At 41.0% G+C, this 23,751-nt stretch overlaps 1 long non-coding RNA gene across 1 annotated transcript in view; it reads right to left on the bottom strand.

Annotated features, from left to right (window-relative positions):
* The window catches only part of LOC138981415 (uncharacterized), a 7,204-nt gene extending 2,696 nt beyond the window's left edge, over positions 1-4,508 (bottom strand). Inside the window, exons 1-2 of the long non-coding RNA XR_011460629.1 lie at positions 4,374-4,508; positions 15-114 (exon numbers count right to left, since the gene is read on the bottom strand). This is a non-coding gene — a long non-coding RNA (uncharacterized lncRNA). The remainder of the gene's footprint in view (positions 1-14; positions 115-4,373) is intronic.
* Positions 4,509-23,751: the final 19,243 nt, after the last annotated feature.

Genomic DNA, 23,751 nt, shown 5'->3' with positions numbered 1-23,751 from the left:
TACAGCAAACTCACATTAAATCGGCCACGCTTAGTGAAGGAGTTATAGTACTTCTGGATACCAGTCAGCTTCAGTTCCGATTCAGGGATGAAGTCTCCAGCCATCTTGGTGTGTCTGAAATACATGAATATATAATATAATTATATACATGAAGTGAGGATCAAACTATCTGTGAGTGTGAGCAAAATTTGTATGATACAAATGGAATTTCATGGTTGTCATCCGTATTCGGACGACGTGGTTCGGGTACGACCAAACTCTGCAAAGAGGTGGTAAAAAGTTTATTGATATTTGGATCTGTTGGATCGTGTGAAACCCATACTGTTTACATTGAATCTTTCTTTAGAAAATATCCATGGGTTGTACTCGGCTCACATCATCCGGACTATGTAGTCCACAGGGGTTCTACTTTACTCCGAAAACCCCAGACAACCCCATCTAAATTAACTAAACCAATATTCTAAGTGAAGTTTTGGACTGTATGTCTGTGAGAAGTCATGCCTGATTCATGCTACATGCACCTTTATTTTTGTGTTCAGAGCCGGATTTTCGAAAAAGCCGATGAATCAATTTCAATGCAAGGGAGATAACTCTTGCTACTCTAAAGCACAAGTATTGATGATGTCATACACACATGGATACATACACGCGCTTGCACGCAAATGGATAACGTTCATCAGTGATTAAACAAAAGATTCATCTTTTTTTCTGTCGAAAACCATGTTAAAATCATAAACGAAAACAGCAATGTCGCTCACATCGTCTTTTTTCAGTGGTTTCGTGCATTAGTGTTCACTACCTTCCATTGCTTCCGATTCTTTGCAAATCCTCACACGAACACGAAAATGAAGCCATGCACGGTGAAAAGTTGTAGATTATAAGTTATGATTTCAATCAAACAAGTTAACAAAACATGATCTAAGGACAAATGTTCTTAATTTTTGATGAGGTTTTCGGGGCTTTTCTGAGATATTGGTTGTTTTTCTGAGTCAAGTAGTAGTAGTACTACTGCTAGTACCAGTCCAAAGCGTAATAAGGTGAAGGTTAAAAAACATGGGTCGTAGACTTGTACCCAACCCACAAAGTGACATGAAGATGAACTTGACTGTGTAGTTCAAAGTATATGTGGCCTTAAGTCTGAAATGGTGTCCACAGCTGAAATAGTTGTGCAACCTTGGCTCTAACCTGATTTGTACATCAAAGAAAAATAAAATCCTTGTAAAGATTAATGAGACTTGTAAAAAAAAGTATGAAGTACACACCTAGAGAAACATTGTGTGCTCAGTTGTTGTGTTTTAATGAAAATGTCGCCATTATCTGAAGTCAGCAGCACTACATTTTGGCCATTTTTTGTGACATGACCTTACAGCATATTGAAACATGGTCTACTCTGTCATATTTATGGGACAGAATGTCATGAATGACTTTTCACTGAGCCAGTAAAACTCAAATGTACCTTTGACAAAGCAAAGTTTTTGAATTTTGCAGTGAGCCTGCAGAAAATGGGGAGACAAAATTTCACAGAAAGTTCATAACTATTTCCGTAAGACTTCATTTTTGTTCACTGATCAGCTCTAAATAATAATTAAAGATTGAAACCTGATATATTTTTGTAAAAAAGTATTTTACAGTATGTTTTGCAGAGGTATAAAACATAAAAAGGGTTGTTTGACTTGTTTTTGCATGTTCAAAAGTAGTTTGAAGTTTACGTGCAGATTTTCTTGTGAAAAAAGAGTTATGAACTTTCCAACCTTTTGCCTTATAAAAAGAGTAAATTGACTGGTTGGAGAACACCTAGCTTTGTAATGCATTTGGATCCACTAGCAGCAGTCACACTGAAAGTTTGCATCAAGTTCATTCATTGGTGTTTGAGTAATTGAGAAATAAAAAATTCTTGTGAGAAAGTTATGAACTTTCCTACTATCTCCACTGAGAGTGTTTTTTGTCCTTAAATGCTAGCCATGAAAGTTAAGGTTGTAGTGGAACAGCAATTTTGCATATAAAAGTACATTAGATTTTGATACTAAGCAATTTTTGTCACTAAAGTCAAGCAGTATGCTTTAGTTAGCCATTTTCTCTGTGTCTTGCGCACTATTTTTATGTGAGAGTTACTAACTCATGTCAAAACCCAAAATATATGTAAAATGACTATTTTCAGTTTCCAAATTACACTGTACCATGATTTTCATCACAAAAAGAATCTACTGGCTGCTGACTGTTTCTTTCTGAAGTACTTAGCCGTTTTGTCATGAAGTTCATAACTTCACATAACTCAAGCTCATTTTTCAAGGGCGTATTTAAAATAATGCCTTGTTAATAGCAAAAGAGTACATTTGACTTTATCTGGACATTTTGTAAGAAGTTTTCTGAATATCAACCCTCAAAATTACATTTTGATAATTCCAGCATGAATCTGGGTTGACTGCACGGTGTACATAACTTCACATCAACTGACCCTCAGCCCCACGGTGTGAAGTTATGAACACATGCCATGAGTATGATTTATACACAATAATTAATTTACTACACTAAATCACTACCTCAAATGATGTGCTGCTCTTCTCCAGAGTAGGCTGTTACAGTTTGATGTCATTTTTATTTTAATTTACCAGCAGATTTTAGTACGTAGCTTTTCAGTTAAATAAATGATGTGAAGTTATGAACACACAGTCAGCTGACATAAACACTAACTAAATAATGATTTTGGTAACAGTTTTCATGACTGAGTTTGGTTAAGTAAATCATTAAGTTGTTTAGAATTATTTGCAAGAGACTTTAGTTAGTTATTTTAGTATAAATGTGTGATTGATGTGAAGTTATGAACTTTCACAAGTTTCAAACAATTTGTTTTATTTTGGCAATTAAAATCTGATTTTGTAATATAAGTGCAGCTTTAGCCTATACTATAACTCTGTGTTCTCAGTTTGTCATTGTTTTGCAAATATATTATACAGTAACTGTACTAGAGACCAACATAACAAAAATTCTTGTGAAGTTATGCGCACGCTCACATTTTATGATTTTTGTTATCGTTTGTTTTCACAAATGTTTTACTTTTATTACTTAGTTGTATGTTGATTACAAAGAGTAGCTGGAGAGAAAATAAGATGACATATGCACTTTCTTACTTTGGTTTGAATTAGCCATAGTTTGTGATGTCACGGTGTGAAGTTATGAACTCCTAGGACATTCTAAAAAAACTTTCAGTTTCTGCCAACTCTTTGAGTCAGACAAACATTTTGGTGTATTGAAATCCTTTTGATGGTACTTTTCAAGCACATTTTGCACAAAAACAGCAAAATTGTAGATTTAATGATAACTTATGCCAATATTTGCTGTGAAAAAATTGTGACAATATTAATTTCTATAAATAATACAAATAACCAAAAAATCTTCTCCACACTTCATCTTCAAAAATTACCTTCATGTTCCAGCTCACCTTTTTCAGATTAAAAAACAAAACAAATTGTTTCCTGCCTGTATAAATTAAATTTATTATACCAATAAAAGTAAATTATGTGAAGTTATGAACTTCCCATTAATGGAGTTCACATCTGCATCATGCGTGGCCAAAACAAGTTTAACTTGCTAGAAATGCAAAGTAATTTGCTGTAGCAATTTGCTCAGATGTCTAAAACAGACCCAATACATGTAGCAACAATGATTTAACAAGTCTAAATTTTGTGACGGTGTGAAGTTATGAACTCCTGCAAACTTTTAAACCTGAATCTGTGAAGTGATCAAACATGAGTTTTCTTAAATCATAGCTGTTCCTTGCGTATTTATGCTCTAAAATACATCTCTATTTTCAAAACAAAGAAAATGTTCATTTTTAAAATTGATTTTGTATGTCACAAAAATGGACACCTATTCTGACTTTGGGCCATGTACATGTTAAACAATAAAAATTCATTTATGTAGATAATATAAAGAAATCCACCTTGGGAACACACATTATACCTTGTGAACGATTTCGTTTCTTTTAATAAATATAACATTAGGCCTAACAGTAACAGTAGATTTGCCGGCGAGACATAAAGCCGCGGTTTGTGATTTTATTATCAGCGGATTTATGAATTATGCGCCGTTTAACGGAACAAAATAAGCACACGATTTTTAACCACGACATATACCAGTGGCACTTGCAACCGTCGCACTGTGTATTCCATGTTTCAAAGACACCGGCCCTGAGTCAAAGAGTGAAGACTCCGCACATGAACTTGATGTAGGAGAACAAAATCAGCATTGCGATCGACATTTCTTCATGTTTACCAGCTTACAGACACCGCTTCTGACATTTCAAATATTCTCCCCGAACTTGATTAATATTTAGATACAGGCAAAGGCCCTGACATTTTTCTGTTATTACTTACATTCAGTGGTAGAAAACTGAGCAACTCGAGAAAGACCACTGTCGGACGAAGCGACCTTGACATCCAAGTACAGCAGTAAATGCTCAATACGCATAAAATAAGCAAAAACAAGAAAGTTATAAGTGTAAGAAACCTAAAAAAAAATGCAACAAAGGAAGCAAGTAATGAGATAATTCTTAAATGTCTAAACTAGTGAGGAATAAGATTATTATATTTTTTACGAAGGTCAACGTTCAGTAGTCTTCAAGGGAACTAACATAGTGATAACATTGTTTTCCTCTTTACTGTGTTACCTCCCCTATTGCGCTCGGCAGCACTTGCTGGTAATTTGGTTCTGTCGTTTATTGATGGCATTTGTTTCTCTTGAGAAAACATACAAGAAGATGTGTCGTCTTTAGGTGTATGTTTTCTGGTCAGTCTTTGAACTCAGCGTCAACTCTGATAAAGGAATATTCACAAGAACTTCAATAGCCTATTTCTAGGCCGACGGACTCACTTGGCCGCTGTCGGAACGCCGGCAGACAACTGATTCAATGATAACTGATGCTTATCATCTTAAAATTTGTGTTGGTCTACGCATATCCTTTCTTTCCCCCCCCCCCCCTTTTTTTTGGGGGGGGGGGGGGACCTTAGTTGCATGCAGGCTGCTTCAACCCTGAGGTTTTTTGCCTTTGTTTATTCTTTTTTCTTTCTTTCTTTTTTTTATATTTAGTCAAGTTTTGACTAAATATTTTAACATCGAGGGGGAATCGAAACGAGGGTCGTGGTGTATGTGCGTGTGTGTGTCTGTGTGTGTGTCTGTGTGTGTGTGTGTGTAGAGCGATTCAGACTAAACTACTGGACCGATCTTTATGAAATTTGACATGAGAGTTCCTGGGTATGAAATGCCCGAACGTTTTTTTCATTTTTTTGATAAATGTCTTTGATGACGTCATATCCGGCTTTTCGTGAAAGTTGAGGCGGCACTGTCACGCCCTCATTTTTCAACCAAATTGGTTGAAATTTTGGTCAAGTACTCTTCGACGAAGCCCGGGGTTCGGTATTGCATTTCAGCTTGGTGGCTTAAAAATTAATTAATGACTTTGGTCATTAAAAATCGGAAAATTGTAAAAAAAAAATAAAAATTTATAAAACGATCCAAATTTACGTTTACCGTATTCTCCACCATTTGCTGATTCCAAAAACATATAAATATGTTATATTCGGATTAAAAACAAGCTCTGAAAATTAAATATATAAAAATTATTATCAAAATTTTTTTTTCGAAATCAATTTAAAAACACTTTCATCTTATTCCTTGTCGGTTCCTGATTCCAAAAATATATAGATATGATATGTTTGGATTAAAAACACGCTCAGAAAGTTAAAACGAAGAGAGGTACAGAAAAGCGTGCTATGCAGCATAGCGTAACCACTACCCCGCTCTTCTTGTCAATTTCACTGCCAATGCCGTGAGCGGTGGACCACGAGTATACGGTCTTGCTGCGTTGCATTGCGTTCAGTTTCATTCTGTGAGTTCGACAGCTACTTGACTAAATATTGTATTTTCGCCTTACGCGACTTGTTTTTCAATCACATCGAGTCAAGTAATCACAAAATATTTCTTAACCTTAATTCAAAATCAAACATACAAATTATATCAATTGGCTACCATACTGATATTTAGCAATACACATTTTTAGCGACAATTAACAAATAATTTATTTAACATACCATTTCAGCGGAAACATTTTCATCTGGTGGTGATCCTAACAACACTATCTTTGCTGTCAAACTTATATACGCCAAATGTTCTATTAACTCTATAAACCACGTTCAACCAAATACTACGAATCTTCTGGCAGAAAAAAAAGTTCTATATCATCTGTCTCTGATTATTGCAATATGTACAATAAACATTTTCAACAATTCCCATTTTAAACTGACAAAATTATATTAGTGGGGTAAATATTATGCAACATTTTCCAATGTAATTCTCTCAATCTGGTCTCAGGGGAAACTTTTTGAACAATACGTCCGAGTGCCAGGTCAAAGCATATTCTAAGATATGTCACGGAATCAGTAACAGTTGATTTGTTTCTGTTGCTGATAGCCTGTCGACTCGACTGAAGTCAGTCAGTTCAAGTCAGCCGTCAAACTACGTTCCCGGTGTAACACGAAATATTTACTCCACAAAAAATGGACTCCGGAGTAAAAATACGAATGTCGCGCTACTCATCCCTACACCCCTCCCACAGGCACTCGTCACGATCGGGCGGTCGGGATCAAAGTGGGCGGGGCCTGTGCGCTCTCAAGACTACTACCTACTGTTATATAAACCATAAGAAAAGACCTCCCGTCCATCACAAGTGACAGCCAAGGGCCGCCCACCTCGTGACGAGTGCCTGTGACCCCTACCACACCAAAACTAACACGGGGGACAAGGGAGTACAAGTTGCGTACACCTGGCGTGGGCAGTTAAATTGCTCGTGTTAGGGTGGAGTAATGTATCCGTTATTTATTCTTCAGGGGAGAAACACTTTTGTACGAAATTTTTACTCCGGAGTAAAAATCTCGTGGGAGTAATCTTTTCGTGTTACACCGGCAATAAGTTTAACCATTTTGTTTTAAATACTAAATTTGGAACGTTAGCAGTCTGTCTGTTTAGGATTTTTGTCAACTCTGAAACAGATTAAACAGGTGTGAACCGCTGGGCCCACGGCGGCCCGGCGGTTGCGCGGCGAGTCCCCGGGAACATCATCCCCGGATCAGTCAGTCATGGCGGCCGGATTTGACCTTCCCGTCCTGGAGTAATTGGCCTGATTCCACGAGTCATCTGTTGATCTATGTATGCCTTAGACTGAATCCTGTTTCATCAGTCACTACCAACAACTTGAAATTTCAATGTTAGCTTTGTCAGTGCAGAAAGAGAAAACCATCACAGGACCGTCCGAGTCAGTTGTCACACACAGTCTCTGTTTCAGTTGAATCTTGCGGCCAACGCTTATAATGATCCGAGTATTTATCCGAGTCAGTAAAAACTGATTCAGACAAATTGAATGTTCTAAACCCTGAAAAAGTCCACGCGGGCCGGCTAGTGTCAGTCATAGAAGTGTAATAATTTATTTTATTTTTTGTATTGCCTCTTGTCTTTACTCAGTGACCCGAGGACCTGGACAAATACTAAATATCACAGTGATAACGTTGCGACTGTTGATGTGTCATATCACCGTGTATTATGTCGATTTATATGTCATATCAAACCGACCGTTAACTGACTCAGAACGTTCATGTGAGGTGTCCACACTTGTGAAGTTGCGAACAAGAGATAATGATTGCATGCATGCAACTATTTTACAACTGTGTGTGTGCACCCTGCAAGCTCAGTACTCAGTCTCCGCTGAATTATGAAAGTTCTATACATTATCGGTGAACGACAAAAAAAACACCTTCTCTCAAATATATACACACTCACACACACACACACACACACACACACACACACACACACACACACACACACACACATACACATACACACACTGGCATACACACACATATATAAACATACACACACACAGGGTCACACACACACACATACATACACTCACAAAAACACACACACATACACACACACACACACACACACACACACACACACACACACACACACACACACACACACACACACATACATCAGAAATTGTGAAAGAAACAATTGAAAATATATACACAAACACACACACCACTGATACCGGTACACACTGTAATCCAACATGTTTCGTTTGCCAGATTCCGTGTCCTCCGACCGACTCGAAATGAAGAATCAGTCACCCCGGTTTCACCTTCACATTCATTAATTCAGTAACTTTATCACTTGAAAATTATGGACAATTGTCAGTAAAATCATTGCATGCCCGGCTTAAAGCCCCAGTCTGCCTCAAATGGTTTACAGAACGATTTAAATCTTCTCATGAAAAAGGCAGTTCTAACCTTATGGAACACACTTGCAATAGCATTCAACAGCATTAAATGCCACAGTTCGTTTGAATGGCTATTTAGCTTGCGTAAACCGTGGTTTATTTACCCCTGAGCCATCGTGGACCCATGTCACCCACTTTCCTTTTTTTCACAATTTAGTCGTCAGTTTGTGATTTCAATGCGACTCGCTGTATCTGCAATAGCACGTACGTTATTATGTACCTCTGAATCTAAAATGCAACAAACGACTGCGAGTCACACGAACTTATCGGCGGCGGTTGGCTTCAAAGAAGCAAGCGATATGCCGAAAATTCGTCTGCTTGGGCAAACATGACCTTGCATGACCTTCTCCCGGGCTTCCTTTTTTCAAACTTTAAAAATTTCGAATTGTACTGATCTTGTCTTGATGAAAAAAGAATTCTTTTATGATTTAAGAATGTCTGTGTAACATTAAGCTGTCAATCTATTATTTAGATGTTAAAAGTTAGTTCTAGCGCCAAAACGAGGCGTCCGTTTGTGGTAGAAGACAATCCGGCTGGCCACCGTCGCAAAAATAGATTCTTTGAAAAATGCTCGATCTTTACGGAGGGCACCTAGGATGCTCTCAAGCGGTGGGTGTTTAAACGAAAGGGTGTGTGTGCTGTGTGTAAAAGCCTGACAGTGTCTTTGACCAGAAACTGATGGTTTACGTGAAGCTGAGTGTTGTGGTCAGTAATAACTCGGCCAGAAAACGTTTTCTAAAGATTGGGCGCGCCGGGCAGACATGCTTCAAACCCGGGATGCCCAACGGAAGCCTGGTACTTTCCAAATGGCATAGTTCACAACCAGATTTACTCCGTACATCCTGACGCCACAACGTTTCAAGTCTAGCGTCAGGTCAAGCCAAATCAGATCGTCACAGCTGGATCCTTTGTATCTTCTGTGACGTACCTTACTTCCAGTTGCTATACACTGAACGAGCGACGGCCAGAGCATTACCCTGGACTGAGCTAACCCAGCATATCAAATTTGCAAAATTTTTTGATAGCAGGGATTACTGTCGTAGGGAACGCGACCCCATTCCCAGTGGTGGGAGCAAAGAGCTTCCCCTGCGGATCCGTAGAGGAAGCTCTTTGGTGGGAGTCAGTGAAAGCCAAGTCTGATGACTATCTGCCATCATGATTAATTGTAGGCCGTGAATGCAATTTTCTTTTTGCAGATTCAACCAATTTAAAACTCAGTTCGAGTTTGTGCCCATATCATTTGTACTATGCGGTGATTGTGCTGTTTCAATGAACCCCGTTGACAAGCAAGACGAAACAAGGGGACGTAAGTGCTTGATCTATTAATTTTGTTGGCGACATTTGAAACTCGGAAATAGTCAGGACTGGAGAGAAAAGTATACCAGCATGGGCGGATCAAATCAGGGGATGGAGGGTTACACTGTCAAAGCTGATCATAAGATGAGGATGGGAAGGAGGGGGAGGGGGAGGGGGAGGGAGGGGGTGAAGGCGGAAAGGATTAAAAAAAAAAGTGCATCTGTACTAAAAAACAACTTTCAACAAAATATTTAAAGAGAGAAAACTGATTAAAAAGAATTAAAAAACATACAAAACAAGTAATACACAAACACACAAAATGCCAGCCGATCAAGTCAGAAGGTTGAGGGTGAAATCAAGCCGACTGTACATAAGCTGTGAAGGTGGGATTGGGGTTGTGATGGAATGGTGGAGAAAGTTGGGAAGGATTTCTTTTTCTTTTTCAAGGGGAGGGGAGGCAGGAGCGAAATTGTCTGTGCCCAAAAAACAAGTATGTCAACACAGCCGTATAAAGTCCGGGGGGGGGGGGGGGGGTGAAATGAAGCCGAGCAGAAGCTAAGGGTGAGAACAGCGGCGGATTACGGGCAGAATCCAGCGGGTCCCCAGTGTCCTCTTCTGCACGGCAATTTTCAATCGCGCGCCTCCTCTCGGTTCTCGCTGAGAGTTGGCACTAAAGGAAGAAGGCCTGGGCAAATCTCACTTCATTTGGGGATAATCTGGCCCCCCCCTCTCTCTCTCTCTCTCTCTCTCTCTCTCTCCCCCCTCCCCCACCCCTCCGATTGACCTCAGCCCATGCGGACACTGTAAGCGCCGGAATGGACCCTCCTGACTCTCAAGCCGCCAGTAATTTCTCTTCTACCCGCCAATCCCGCAGACATTTTTCGTCGCGACTATTATACAAACAGCGAGGCGTCTCCTGCACCACTAGCATTCTGTTTTGGCTCGGGGTCTGGCTCGATCAGACATCATTTACATCCGAAATCAGCATGCTTGGCTAGCGGGGGACGTGTCAACATTTTTCTGGGACTTGCAAAGCCCGCCATTTTGGGGCGAGAGTGTTCTGGTGTCGCGATCGAAGCCCCAGCAAAACTGTGCTGCTGGCACGTGACGCTTGTCAATAGTCAGGTCAAGTTGTAGCCATGACGTCGCTAACTGCCCGTAAAGAACCGCCAAATCCTTCAGTCCCTTTCGATTTGTCGTGTCAAAGATTGACTATGACCCTTGTGAGTTCGGTTGGACTTCGGTTGAGTTCGGTTGGAGCCAGCACGAGCACTCGCCGCGTCAACGTTTCGTTTCTTGCGGTAAAGTGGTTTCAACGGGCGTGAAATGCGACAGGCTGAGGAATGATACGAAGAAGGCGATCTTGAAAAAAAAATCTGTTATCTGTTTATTTTTATTTAAAGACACAATCTGCTGCTATGGTAAGCAGAAAATACAGATAAACTGCTAACGTTCCCAAATCCGTGTATGTGTTTGTCTCGTCACGAAAAAACCCATTGCGTCGATGTACTCGTGAGTGAATTGTTTTGTCAAAAATAAAACCTTTCTTGTGTGTGTTTTTTGTTATCATGCTGCAATGGTAATTGCAGAGAAAGTGATTTTAAAGATACACTGTCCGCCGACCGAACTGTTCCCATTCTTCAAACATTTTCCATCTGCTTGTGCTCTTTGTCTGTCTGTCTGTCTAGTCTGTCTGTCTATAAAAGTATCGTGTCGGTATTTTGCAGTACTGAGAATATAGATACAACCAGCTGATACTGCCTTACAGCATGCAAATGCAATCTACACATGACATAATAAATTGGCCTGAATGTTCAGTGTCGAAGAGAGTAACCTTACTTACACCTTGGCTTTAGCTGTCTGGAACCGATGGCACTTTCCAGTCGTCCAGACCCATCTTGTTTTCTCTGAGGAAGGACATTAAAATTCGTTCACCAAGATCAAATCACTGCTGAAATCGGGATCGAACCAATACTGCATCATAAACAAGCACAAACACAGACACATAGCCAGACACAGAAATATAGACTGACGGACGCGGGTATACAGATAGACAGACAGACAAATAGACAGACAGACAGACAGACACGCACGCACGTACGCACTCACGCAAGCACACACGGACGCACAATCACTCGCACACAAACACACACACTCACACACACACACTCGGAGGCACGCACGCACACACACGCACACACACACATACACACTCACACACACTCACACACACACACACACACACACACACACACACACACACTCACACACACACACACACACACACACACACACACACACACACAACTTGACCACCACCAATGCCAACAGCTACGATTCTTTACGGATTCACCATTCACAGTGCGTCCGTACTATAGTTTTATCGATCTTTTTGAACATTTAAAACTATCTGCAACAAAAATCAACGATGTTGAAAGACTAATTCTAGGAGAGAAAAGAAACAAAACAGCAATAACAGAAACACGAAGCAGAGCAATACAAGAAAAACAAAAACAAAAAAAACTGCTCTCTCGACAGAAGTCACTTCACACAAAGACCCTCACTGTCTTTCCACACACCCCACAAAAGAAAGAGAAGAGACAAATCTACGAGACCCAGATCTAGGGGAAGGAGGAAAAAGTCGTTAATACAGAAAGATAAACGGCGCCTTTTGCCTGCAGTCCCGCGGTGAATTAACGAGAGCTGAGGTGACAGGGCCGGGCTAAATCAAGGGAGTTGACTGAGCCACCCAGCGCCAGATTCTCGCCAATTTTCGTCCAATTATTCCTCTTTCCAAGCATGCCGTCGTCACCAGCGATTTCGGAAGAGGAGGAGGAGGGTGAAGGCACCCCCCATTTTAATAAAATGTGCCACTGCTGTGGCAAAACTATGTGTCTGTAGGTTCTTCAGGGCGTGGGTTCTTTGGTACAGTCCTATCATCTCGTTCTTTCTCGCAGCCGCGCTTGCTTGCGAGATTTGTATAGTATTGAAGTTTCTGCTCTAGATGCTCCGTATCAGGCGTCCGTTTGTAATACTTTGACATATATCAAACTCTCTGACGGGCGCGCCATCATGCGTGTGTATTCTGCAGTTTGGCTGACGTACTAAGTTCAAGTTATAGCGGCGCCGGAGTGCAAATTGGGTTCCAGACAGCTTCATGCGTTGCTTGACCTGAGAGTGGGCCTATTTGTTGAGTACAGAACTTTCTCTACAATCTCCACGTCATGACTGACTGAGCTCTTTCGTGAAATCAATTGATGGACTTTGTGAAAGTCTCTCTGTCTCTGTCTCTGTCTGTCTGTCTGTCTGTCTGTCTCTCTCTCTCTCTCTGTATCCCTGTCTTTCTCTGTCTCTGTCTGTCTCAGTCTGTCTGCCTCTCTCTGTCTGTCTGTCTCTCTGTCTCTCTCACTCTGTCTCTCCCTATGTCTCTGTCTGTCTCTCTCTTTGTCTCTCTCTATGTCTCTGTCTCTGTATCTCTCTCTGTCTGTCTCTCTTTCTCTCTCTCTCTCTCTCTCTCTCTCTCTCTCTCTCTCTCTCTCTCTCTCTCTCTCTCTCTCTCTCATATACACACACACACACACACATGTTTGCAACTTCGACATCAATGAACATGCACTCGGCATACCTGCACTTCTTTTCAGCAATAAACAAAAATTCTCGTCAATGTTGTGAATTTTTGACACTGTATTCTCCTCCTCCTTGTTTCATGGGTTGAAACTCCCACGTCCACTCATGTTTTCGTACGAGTGTCTGTCTCTGTCTCTCTCTCTGTCTCTCTCTCTCTCTGTCTCTGTCTCTCTCTTTCTCTCTGTCTGTCTGTCTCTCTCTGTCTCTCTCTCTGTCTCTCTCTCTATCTCTATGTGTCTCTGTCTCTCTCTGTCTCTCTCTGTTTTTGTTTCTGTTTCTCTCTCTCTCTCTCTCTCTCTCTCTCTCTCTCTCTCTCTCTCTCTCTCTCTCTCTCTCTCTCTCCATTGCAAGGGGCAGTATGACAAAAACAGTGGACTGAAAGAGGTAGAGAACATGAACGGCAGATGATGCCTATTTGCATTGTCAAATGTTAATTAAAATGAGTACCAAACAGCACTGAAAATGGCAGTTATTTGAAGGTTTTCAGGACTACCTGCTCTACAAATGACCCCCAGAAGACAATTTGAAAGAGTGCCATGGGAAGTATGTCCTATAGCCTTAGTCTTCGATGCTTCTAAGAACAAAGATGGGAACTGGTTATCACTAGGACCAGACGTCAATAAAAGGAATTCAGCTTGCTTGTTAGGAAGGGGTCCGTCGATTGAGATTGTCCATCGCACTTGAATATATATTTTGTTTGTTTGCTTGCTTAACGCCCAGCCGACCACGAAGGGCCATATCAGGGCAGTGCTGCTTTGACATCAGTATAACGTGCGCCTCACACAAGACAGAAGTCGCAGCACAGGCTTCATGTCTCCCCCAGTCACATTATTCTGACACCGTGACCGGACCAACCAGTCTTAGCACTAACCCCATAATGCCAGACGCCAGGCGGAGCAGCCACTAGATTGCCAATTTTAAAGTCTTAGGTTCGAACCCACGACCTCCCGATCACGGGGCGGACGCCTTACTACTAGGCCAACCGTGCCGGTCACTTGAATATATATAGTAGTGTAACAAAAATGTCCATGGATTGAAAAAGTGGGAAGGGTCGGGGCACACATGACGTGGCAACAGTCCTATAATCACTCTAGCACAGACAAAAAGGGTTTCTGCTCACTTGAATCGACAAGGCGGCTGGGTCAAACCTGCAACAAAACAAGAAATTCCTCTGATAGGAAAAACACCCCCGTTGGTCAAAGGGAAATAACCATTCTCACTGCCACCAACTGAGAAGGTTATTTCCCTTTGACCAACGGGGGTGTCCGTCTATAAGTCGTTGTATAATTTTAATCCACCAATAACTCCCTAACCGTGTGTTTGACTGGTCCCAATTTTTGTAAGGACCGTCTCAGGAATGTATAGAACCTGTTCACCAAGTTTGGTGACGATCGGTCCGTTCATTCTTGAGATCTACTTGCGAACACAAATACCGCCACAAACACACAAACACATCGAGTGAAACCTATACACACCCCTATACCGGGGGTGTAAAAAAAAAAACAAGTCGCGTAAGGCGAAATTACTACATTTAGTCAAGCTGTGGAACTCACAGAATGAAACTGAACGCACTGCATTTTTTCACAATGACCGTAGTCCGCCGCTAGTGCAAAAGACAGTCCTCTTCTTGACCACCCTCATCCTCCTCCTTCTCCTCCTCCTCCTCCTCCTCCTCCTCCTCCTCCTCCTCCTCCGCGGCGACAAGAAGAAGAAGGAAACCGATATCCAAGAAGATCGTGCCCGTGACATCGGTTGAGCTCCTCCTCCCCTTTCATCGCGGTAGTCTTTCTATTTTCATCCTCTTTTCTTCCTCTTCTTTTTCTTGATTTACCCTCCTCCTCTGTCACAGTGACTAGAAGAAGAAAGAAACCGATATCCAAGAAGACCGTGCCCGTGTCATTGCTTTGGCTCCTCCTCCCTTGTCATCACGGTAGTCTTATATTTTACTCCTCCTTTTCTTCCTTATCTTTTGCCCTTCCTTCTTGCTCCTCCTCCTTCTTCTTCTCCTCCTCCTCAGTGTCCATGCAGCGCATATTGTCCTCAGTGAGTCTTCGCCCTCCCTCCTCCCTTCGCAGGGAGTGAAAAAAGTAAGCGTGAGAGTGCCCGGGGCAGGAATTGGAAATGCATAGAACGGCAACGATTTCCGATGACAAGTTGCCGTCCTGTCGGAGGAGTAGATTGCAGCGGCTTGCTTATTCCCACCGCCACTATCGACACCTCTTTGAACCGTTGGAGACAGGGGCGGAGGAGACTGTTGAGATGGGGTGGGGGAAGAGGGAGGGGGGGGGGGGGGGGGGGTGGTAGGGGTTGGGGGACTAAGGGGAAGAGAGGTGGTGGCGTAGGAAGAGGGGATGGGTGTCTTTGGATGGGGTGAAGGAATGCTTGGTGTTGAGGGGAGGTGGAAGTGACGACGGAGAGTGGAAAAACCCATCCTTCCTCCTTGTCTCACCCCCCCCCCCCCCACCTGCTTTCTTTGCTTCCACCCTCCTCATCTTACCCCGTGTGTTCAAGGTCCCTTGGCGTCACCACCATATTTGGTCAACGACGTGAATTTATGGTAATCACGTCATACGATATCGATTTTGTTGTTTAAAGATCAAGACGATTGATATTGAAGATGTCGGAGCACACATATACACATTTTCGTTGTAAAAACGGGGGAAGAGGGGAGGGGTTGATTACAAAAATACCTACTATCGACATTGCTCCACCTTCCCTAGACTGGTCTATTGAGCAAATTTATGTTTATGAGGGCACAAATCGTCAATGCTTTCTTTTCCTCCATCGAACTGGTCTTTGGTGATTTTATGATAATGAAAACATGAAACGGCAATGCTCTTTACAGATTAGTAGCCTACATTTTGCTCTAGAGTTTGAAGTAAATATTACGAAACGTTCCAGAAAACCATTTCACTCTTCACGAGGTCCTCCAGCCTTTGAAAAGTATTGCTTCTTAAAATCTGATTTTCCCCACATACTAAAAGACTGAACAGGCCTCCGGATGCCAAACTCCTGGAGACGGCAGAAGGAGAATAGATGCAGCTGTTGGTCCCGTGCCCCAGGTCTACCCCCCCTTCCCCCCATCCCCTACCCTCCCCTCCCCGTCCCCCACCCCTATCTCTTGCCCCTTCCCGTACGGATGTCCCGATCAAGGGACTGAACTGAACTGCTTACGTCGTCCATGTTTATTCTCAAACACACTGATTCCACAAAGACCAAAGATTCTTTCCGAATGAACTGGTAAAACTTCCTCGCTGGTACCTCAAAGAGTTGGCGTGTTTTTGTCATAAAAGCTAGACGGACAGTCCTCACTGGGGTAGGACAAAGTCATGTTTTTTTCAAGGCTTAATCCTCGAGTCATGAGATTATCCAAGTAATCCTAATTTAAACGTTGCATCATTTCGAAATTCTAAAAGATTTGACATTGCAGTCGTGGAATTCTTGCTGCTTGCTGGCGTCAGCTAGCGATTTATGTTAAAGACATCCCGAAAGAGAGAGAGAGAGAGAGAGAGAGAGAGAGAGAGAGAGAGAGAGAGAGAGAGAGAGAGAGAGAGAGAGAGAGAGAGAGAGAGAGAGAGAGAGAGAGAGAGAGAGAGAGAGAGAGAGAGAGAGGGAGAGAGAGAGAGAGAGAGAGACAGAGACAGAGACAGAGACAGAGACAGAGAAGGACAATGACAATGACAAATTCTTTATTTACGAGGGTAGTGGCATAAGCAAAAATGTGCTTTTGAACATCCAGCCCTCGCCCATGCATGGGAGGGTTTAATCTAATGATAATACGTTTTAAAAATGTCAATTAAAGAAGTAATAAAAACAAACGATGAACAAGCAAACAATTAACAGACTAAAAAAAAATATATATATATACATACAAGCGAACATGACATATTATTGTCAGAGGCATAATGAAAACTGTATCAATCAAGCAAAAACGTGTGCAACTTCGAGGGAAGAAAAATTCCGTGAACTGAGGAATCAATGGAACAACTACGTTGCAAATAATAACAATGTAGCATCGTTACATAAGTCATGTTATGAAATGAATTAGGTACATGTATCTACTGAAACGTGTAAAAGGTAAATATAAGGCATCAACAATATAAACATGTTCAGGCTAAGTGAGAACGAAATATGCCATGTATAAGGAATGAGAAATATCTGTCTTTAAAAGTCTTGGCATAGACGGAATGTCTGCGACCGTTTGGAAGCGAATTCCAAAGATTAGTCCCCGAAAAGAGTAGGCTGGACTTAACAAGATCTATACGAGGCCGAGGAGCATACATTTTTGTTGGGTCTCTTAAATTGTGGGAAGTGAATTGAGAAGAAAGAGGTGCAGGCGCTCTTCCAATTATGAGTTTATGCATCAAAACGCTTTTATTGTACATGAGTCTTGATTTAGGAGGAAGGATGTTTAAAAGTTTATAGTCTTCGTTGGAAACCGAGACTTGTAATAAAATAACTTTGATTGCTCTTTTATGTAAACTAAATAAAGGTTTCAGAGTTTTTGCACTCGCACAATCCCATAGTGTTGATGCATAATCAATGATTGATTGAATGTGAGCGTTAAAGAAAAGTTGCCTGCCATGCCTGTTCAAGAAGTGTTTTATTCTGGACAACAAGTAAAGCCTCTTGGAAAGTACTTTACATACTCCTGTAACGTGATCAGTCCACGATAAATCGTTATCAAGAATAACACCTAGAACTTTGTGTTTATTAACTTCTTCAACAATGTGATTATCAATCGTTAAAGGTGGAAGTTTAGATTTTAACTTTTGGCGTTTTTGTCTGGTGGTAATAAGCATGCTTTTTGTTTTGTCTGGATTAAGAGCCATGTGGTTTAATTCGGTCCACGCTAAAAGCTCGTTAACACTTTCTTGAAGTTGTTTTGACAATACCTTCACATTAAGTGGGAAGTGTGAATAGTGGTATCATCAGCGAAGAGTTCACAGTTACTGCTTATGTGTAGGGGAAGGTCATTAATGTAAATGGTGAAGAGAACAGGGCCGAGTACAGATCCCTGAGGAATGCCGTAACCTACCGACTGCATGTTAGACATACAGCCGTTGGTGCACACAGCTTGTACTCGATCAGAAAGAAAAGACTTGATTAACGATATTGTATTATTTCTAAGGCCGTACAGTGCGAGTTTCCTAAGAAGTAGGTCATGATGAATCACATCAAATGCTTTAGCAAAGTCAACGAAGAGAGCAGCACATCATTTATCTTCGTTAATCTTGCTCAACCACTGATCAACTAGAGAAACAAGTGCTGTGTGGCATGAATGATGAGTTCTGAACCCCGACTGAATTGGGTGAAGTAAAGCATTTTCGTTAAAATGTGACATAATAAACTTGATAATATGTTGTTCTAACGGCTTTGATAAAACCGATAAAATTGATATTGGCCTGTAATTGGAGGGTTCTGTTTTAGCCCCTGACTTAAAAAGTGGAATAACTTTAGCCTGCTTTAACACAACTGGAAAATAACACTTGTCTAGAGAGAGAGAGAGAGAGAGAGAGAGAGAGAGAGAGAGAGAGAGAGAGAGAGAGAGAGAGAGAGAGAGAGAGAGAGAGAGAGAGAGAGAGACAGAGAGAGAGACAAAGAGACAGAGAGACAGAGAGAGACAGAGAGAGATTGAGAGAGAGAGAGAGACCGAGACAGAGAGACAGAGACAGACGGAGACAGACACAGAGAGAGAGACAGAAAGACAGACACTGAGACAGACAGACGGACACACAGACTCAGACACAGACAGACAGAAAGGCAGAGACATTCTACAGACGGGGTAGAATGTGGTCAAGATTGCAGATAGGAGCGACAATATCCCCATGGGCTCACGGAATAAGATATAAGGCGACAGAAGATAAGGAACAAGTGAAAATGAAGAGAAAAGAGGCATATATATATAGCGCTAATGCATTTGTACAGACGGTTCTTCGACGGGTAATAGAGTTCGGTGGTACTAGCAAAGACAGACATAGTCTCGCTACTATCAAGGTCTTCATCGTAATCCACTTTTTTTCACCTAAATGTTGAACGGCGAATCGAAATTCTATTTAATTCCAAGTGTATATTTGTCTGCCTGTCCTTTTCACTGATGCAGTACCATTTTTCTTATGCGATTTTTGGTTTCGTCTTATTCTTGTCGATCGTCTCGATCTCCTGTTTATTTGTTGTTCTTATTCTTCTATCTATCGGCCTTAATTACATGCTATTTTTGTCTTTAAAAGGGGATTCATTCAGATGGTTAGTGCGATGAACAAACCTGGGGTTGAATGTGATATATTGTATCTTTCTTCCATCCTTTTTGTTTCACCATTTGACCTTTTCTTTCTATACTTGCCCCTTTTAGTTTGTTTATCTCTCTCTCTTTTCCCTTCCACTTTTCTTGTCTTTAATACACAGAAACTCATCTCTCTCTCTCTCTCTCTCTCTCTCTCTCTCTCTCTCTCTCTCTCTCTCTCTCTCTCTCTCTCTCTCTCTATGGGTCTCAAAATTTACTTCCTCCAATTCCTCGTATAGATCTTTATAAATCCAGCTTAGCTTTTTCAGGATCATCTCTGTGGAATTCTTTGCCAATAGAAATCAAACGATCCGCATCCTTAACGGCCTTTAAAAGGCAGTTGCACACACATTAATTTGATCACACTATAAACTGCCCCTGATGTCTAGTTTCCATTGTGTACTCGGATAATGTATGCAATGCTCTTAAGTGTTTGTTTGTTTTTTAAATATTGTATATGTAGTTAATCTGAATGTGTAATCCCTCGTCCCCCTCCCCCTTCTTCTTGAAACTTTAGCTGCCTGTATATGGCCCTGTTCGGCAATACATTGCTGTACTTTTTTAAGAAATTTTAAAAAACATTTACGTTTGTTTGTGTCTGGTTTTGTTTTATATGACTTTGTGAGTCCAATATTTTTACATTTAGTCAAGTTATATTCGGATGAAAAACAAGCTCTGAAAATTAAAAATATAAAAATTATGATTAAAATTAAATTTCCGAAATCGTTTTAAAAACAATTTCATCTTATTCCTTGTCAGTTCCTGATTCCAAAAACATATAGATATGATATGTTTGGATTAAAAAAACGCTCAGAAAGTTAAAACGAAGAAAAGTACAGTAAAGCGTGCTATGCAGCACAGTGCAACCGCTACCGCGCTAAACAGGCTCGTCACTTTCACTGCCTTTTGCACTAGCGGCGGACTACGGTCATTGTGAAAAAATGCAGTGCGTTCAGTTTCATTCTGTGAGTTCCACAGCTTGACTAAATGTAGTAATTTCGCCTTACGCGACTTGTTTATGTTTATACTCGACCATTATTTTGATGTTTTATTAGTTTAATACTTTGATGAGGTATGTGCGCAGTCTTTGCTTTTGTTTACAATTATTCTCTGTATATGTTCCAAGGACAGGTTGGAAGATTAGGCTAAGCCTAAAACCTTTATCCTTATGTATTAACGTTCTGAGTTCTGAGTTCTGAGTTCTCTCTCTCTCTCTGTCTCTTTCACAACCTCTCCTTTCCCTCTCTCTCTCTTTCTCCTACTACCCCTTCCCTCTCACTCTCTCTCTCCTTCCCATCTCCCCTCTCTCCCTTCTCTCGGCCTCCCTTCTCTCTCCCTCCCCTACCCCCATCCCATCCCTCTCACTCTCTCTCTCCTTCCCATCTCCCCTCTCTCCCTTCTCTCTCCCTCCCTTCCCTCTCCCTCCTCTACCCCCCTCCCATCCCTCTCACTCTCTCTCTCTCCTTCCCATCTCCCCTCTCTCCCTTCTCTCTCCCTCCTTTCTCTCTCCCTCCCCTACCCCTCTCCCATCCCTCTCACTCTCTCTCTCCTTCCCATCTCCCCTCTCCCCCTTCTCTCTCCCTCCCTTCTCTCTCTCTCTTTATCCTACTACCCCTTCCCTCTCACTCTCTCTCCATCCCCCGTATCTCCCTTCTCTCTCCCTCCCTTCTCTCTCTCTCCCCTACCCCCCCCCCCCTCTCACTGTCTCTCCATCACAAAAACGAGAAGGAGTGCATCCCGCAGTATTGACAAGTCCCGGAAGGTGTGTCGAAGTGATAGGTGACCCTCCTCTTGCCCTTCGCCTCTGATCTCGGCCTCATCTATCACGTGTCCACTTCAGCGAGCGCTGGACCCTGTCGCTGCCCCTCTCACTCACACTCCTGCGTCCAGTCTGCATGCTGAGACATGTTTGGGGGAGGAAAAATAGAAAGGCAGAAATTAAAGAAAGAAAGAAAAGAAAAAAAGAAAAAAAAGAAAGAACGAAATAAATAAAGAAAGAAAGAAAGAGAGAAAAGAAAAAAGAAAAGAAAGAAAGAACGAAGGAAAGAAAGAAGGAAAGAAAGAAACAAGTCGCGTAAGGCGAAATTACTACATTTAGTCAAGCTGTGGAACTCACAGAATGAAACTGAACGCAACGCAATTTTTCAGCAAGATCGTATACTCGTAGCATCGTCAGTCCACCGCTCATGGCAAAGGCAGTGAAATTGACAAGAAGAGCGGTTTAGTAGTTGCGCTGAGAAGGATAGCACGCTTTTCTGTACCTCTCTTCGTTTTAACTTTCTGAGCGTGTTTTTAATCCAAACATATCATATCTATATGTTTTTGGAATCAGGAATCAACAAGGAATAAGATAAAAGTGTTTTTAAATTGATTTCGACAATTTAATTTTGATAATAATTTTTATATTTTTAATTTTCAGAGCTTGTTTTTAATCCAAATATAACATATTTATATGTTTTTGGAATCAGCAAATGACGGAGAATAAGATAAACGTAAATTTGGATCGTTTTATAATTTTTTATTTTTTTTTTACAATTTTCAGATTTTTAATGACCAAAGTCATTAATTAATTTTTAAGCCACCAAGCTGAAATGCAATACCGAAGTCCGGGCTTCGTCGAAGATTACTTGACCAAAAGTTCAACCAATTTGGTTGAAAAATGAGAGCGTGACAGTGCCGCCTCAACTTTCACGAAAAGCCGGATATGACGTCATCAAAGACATTTATCAAAAAAATGAAATACCCAGGTACTCTCATGTCAAATTTCATAAAGATCGGTCCAGTAGTTTAGTCTGAATCGCTCTACACACACACACAGACACACACACACGCACATACACCACGACCCTCGTCTCGATTCCCCCCTCTACGTTAAAACATTTAGTCAAAACTTGACTAAATGTAAAAAAGAAAAAGAAAGAAACGCAAACTGTTTCAACATACACATAAGAAAAAGAACGAACGAAAGAAAGAAACATACACGCAAACAAATAAATCTAGAACGCAAACACAAAACACAGCAACAGAAAGAAACAAGTCGCGTAAGGCGAAATTATTACATTTAGTCAAGCTGTGGAACTGACAGAATGAAACTGAACGTAGTCCGCCGCTAGTGAAAAGGCAGTGAAAGTGACGAGCCTGTTTGGCGCGGTAGCGGTTGCGCTGTGCTTCATAGCACGCTTTACTGTACCTCTCTTCGTTTTAACTTTCTGCGCGTGTTTTTAATCCAAACATATCATGTCTATATCTTTTTGGAATCAGAAACCGACAAGGAATAAGATGAAATAGTTTTTAAAACGATTTCGGAAATTTAATTTTGATCATAATTTTTATATTTTTAATTTTCAGAGCTTGTTTTTAATACAAATATAACATATTTATATGTTTTTGGAATCAGAACATGATAAAGAATAAGATGAACGTAAATTTGGATCGTTTTATATATTTGTTTTTTTTAACAATTTTCTGATTTTTAATGACCAAAGTCATTAATTAATTTTTAAGCCACCAAGCTGAAATGCAATACCGAAGTCCGGCCTTCGTCGAAGATTGCTTGGCCAAAATTTCAATCAATTTGATTGAAAAATGAGGGTGTGACAGTGCCGCCTCAACTTTTACAAAAAGCCGGATATGACGTCATCAAAGACATTTATCGAAAAAAAGAAAAAAAGTCCGGGGATTTCATACCCAGGAACTCTCATGTCAAATGTCATAAAGATCGGTCCATTAGTTTAGTCTGAATCGCTCTAAACACACACACAGTCAAAACTTGACTAAATGTAAAAAGAAAGGAAGAACGAAAGGAAGGAAGAAAGAACGAAAGGAAGAACGAAAGACAAAAAAAAAGAAAGAACAAGAAAAGAAAGAAAAGGGCTGACATGCATATGACTGTAGAAAAGCACACAAAATAATGTTAGCAAACATAGAAGCAAACACTACCAAACCAATACGAAAAACAGACAAACAAACACACACACACACAAACAGAATCTATAACGAAATCGTTGTTCTTTATTAATGGAGAAGAACAAGCCATCTGGAACATAATCGTAGTAGCTACAACAACGACGACGACGACAAACGACAGACAACAATAACGACAAAAACAGCGCGTGTGACGGCCAGACTTTGCCCAACTCTGAAAATCCCAAAAGTTTCTATTTTTTCGATATTCGATACGCCAACCTTTTAATTTAAACAGTCTGTACTT

This window comes from Littorina saxatilis, linkage group LG12 (assembly GCF_037325665.1).
Source record: "Littorina saxatilis isolate snail1 linkage group LG12, US_GU_Lsax_2.0, whole genome shotgun sequence".
NCBI lineage: Eukaryota > Metazoa > Mollusca > Gastropoda > Littorinimorpha > Littorinidae > Littorina > Littorina saxatilis.
This window is presented reverse-complemented; position numbering and strand designations above follow the sequence as displayed.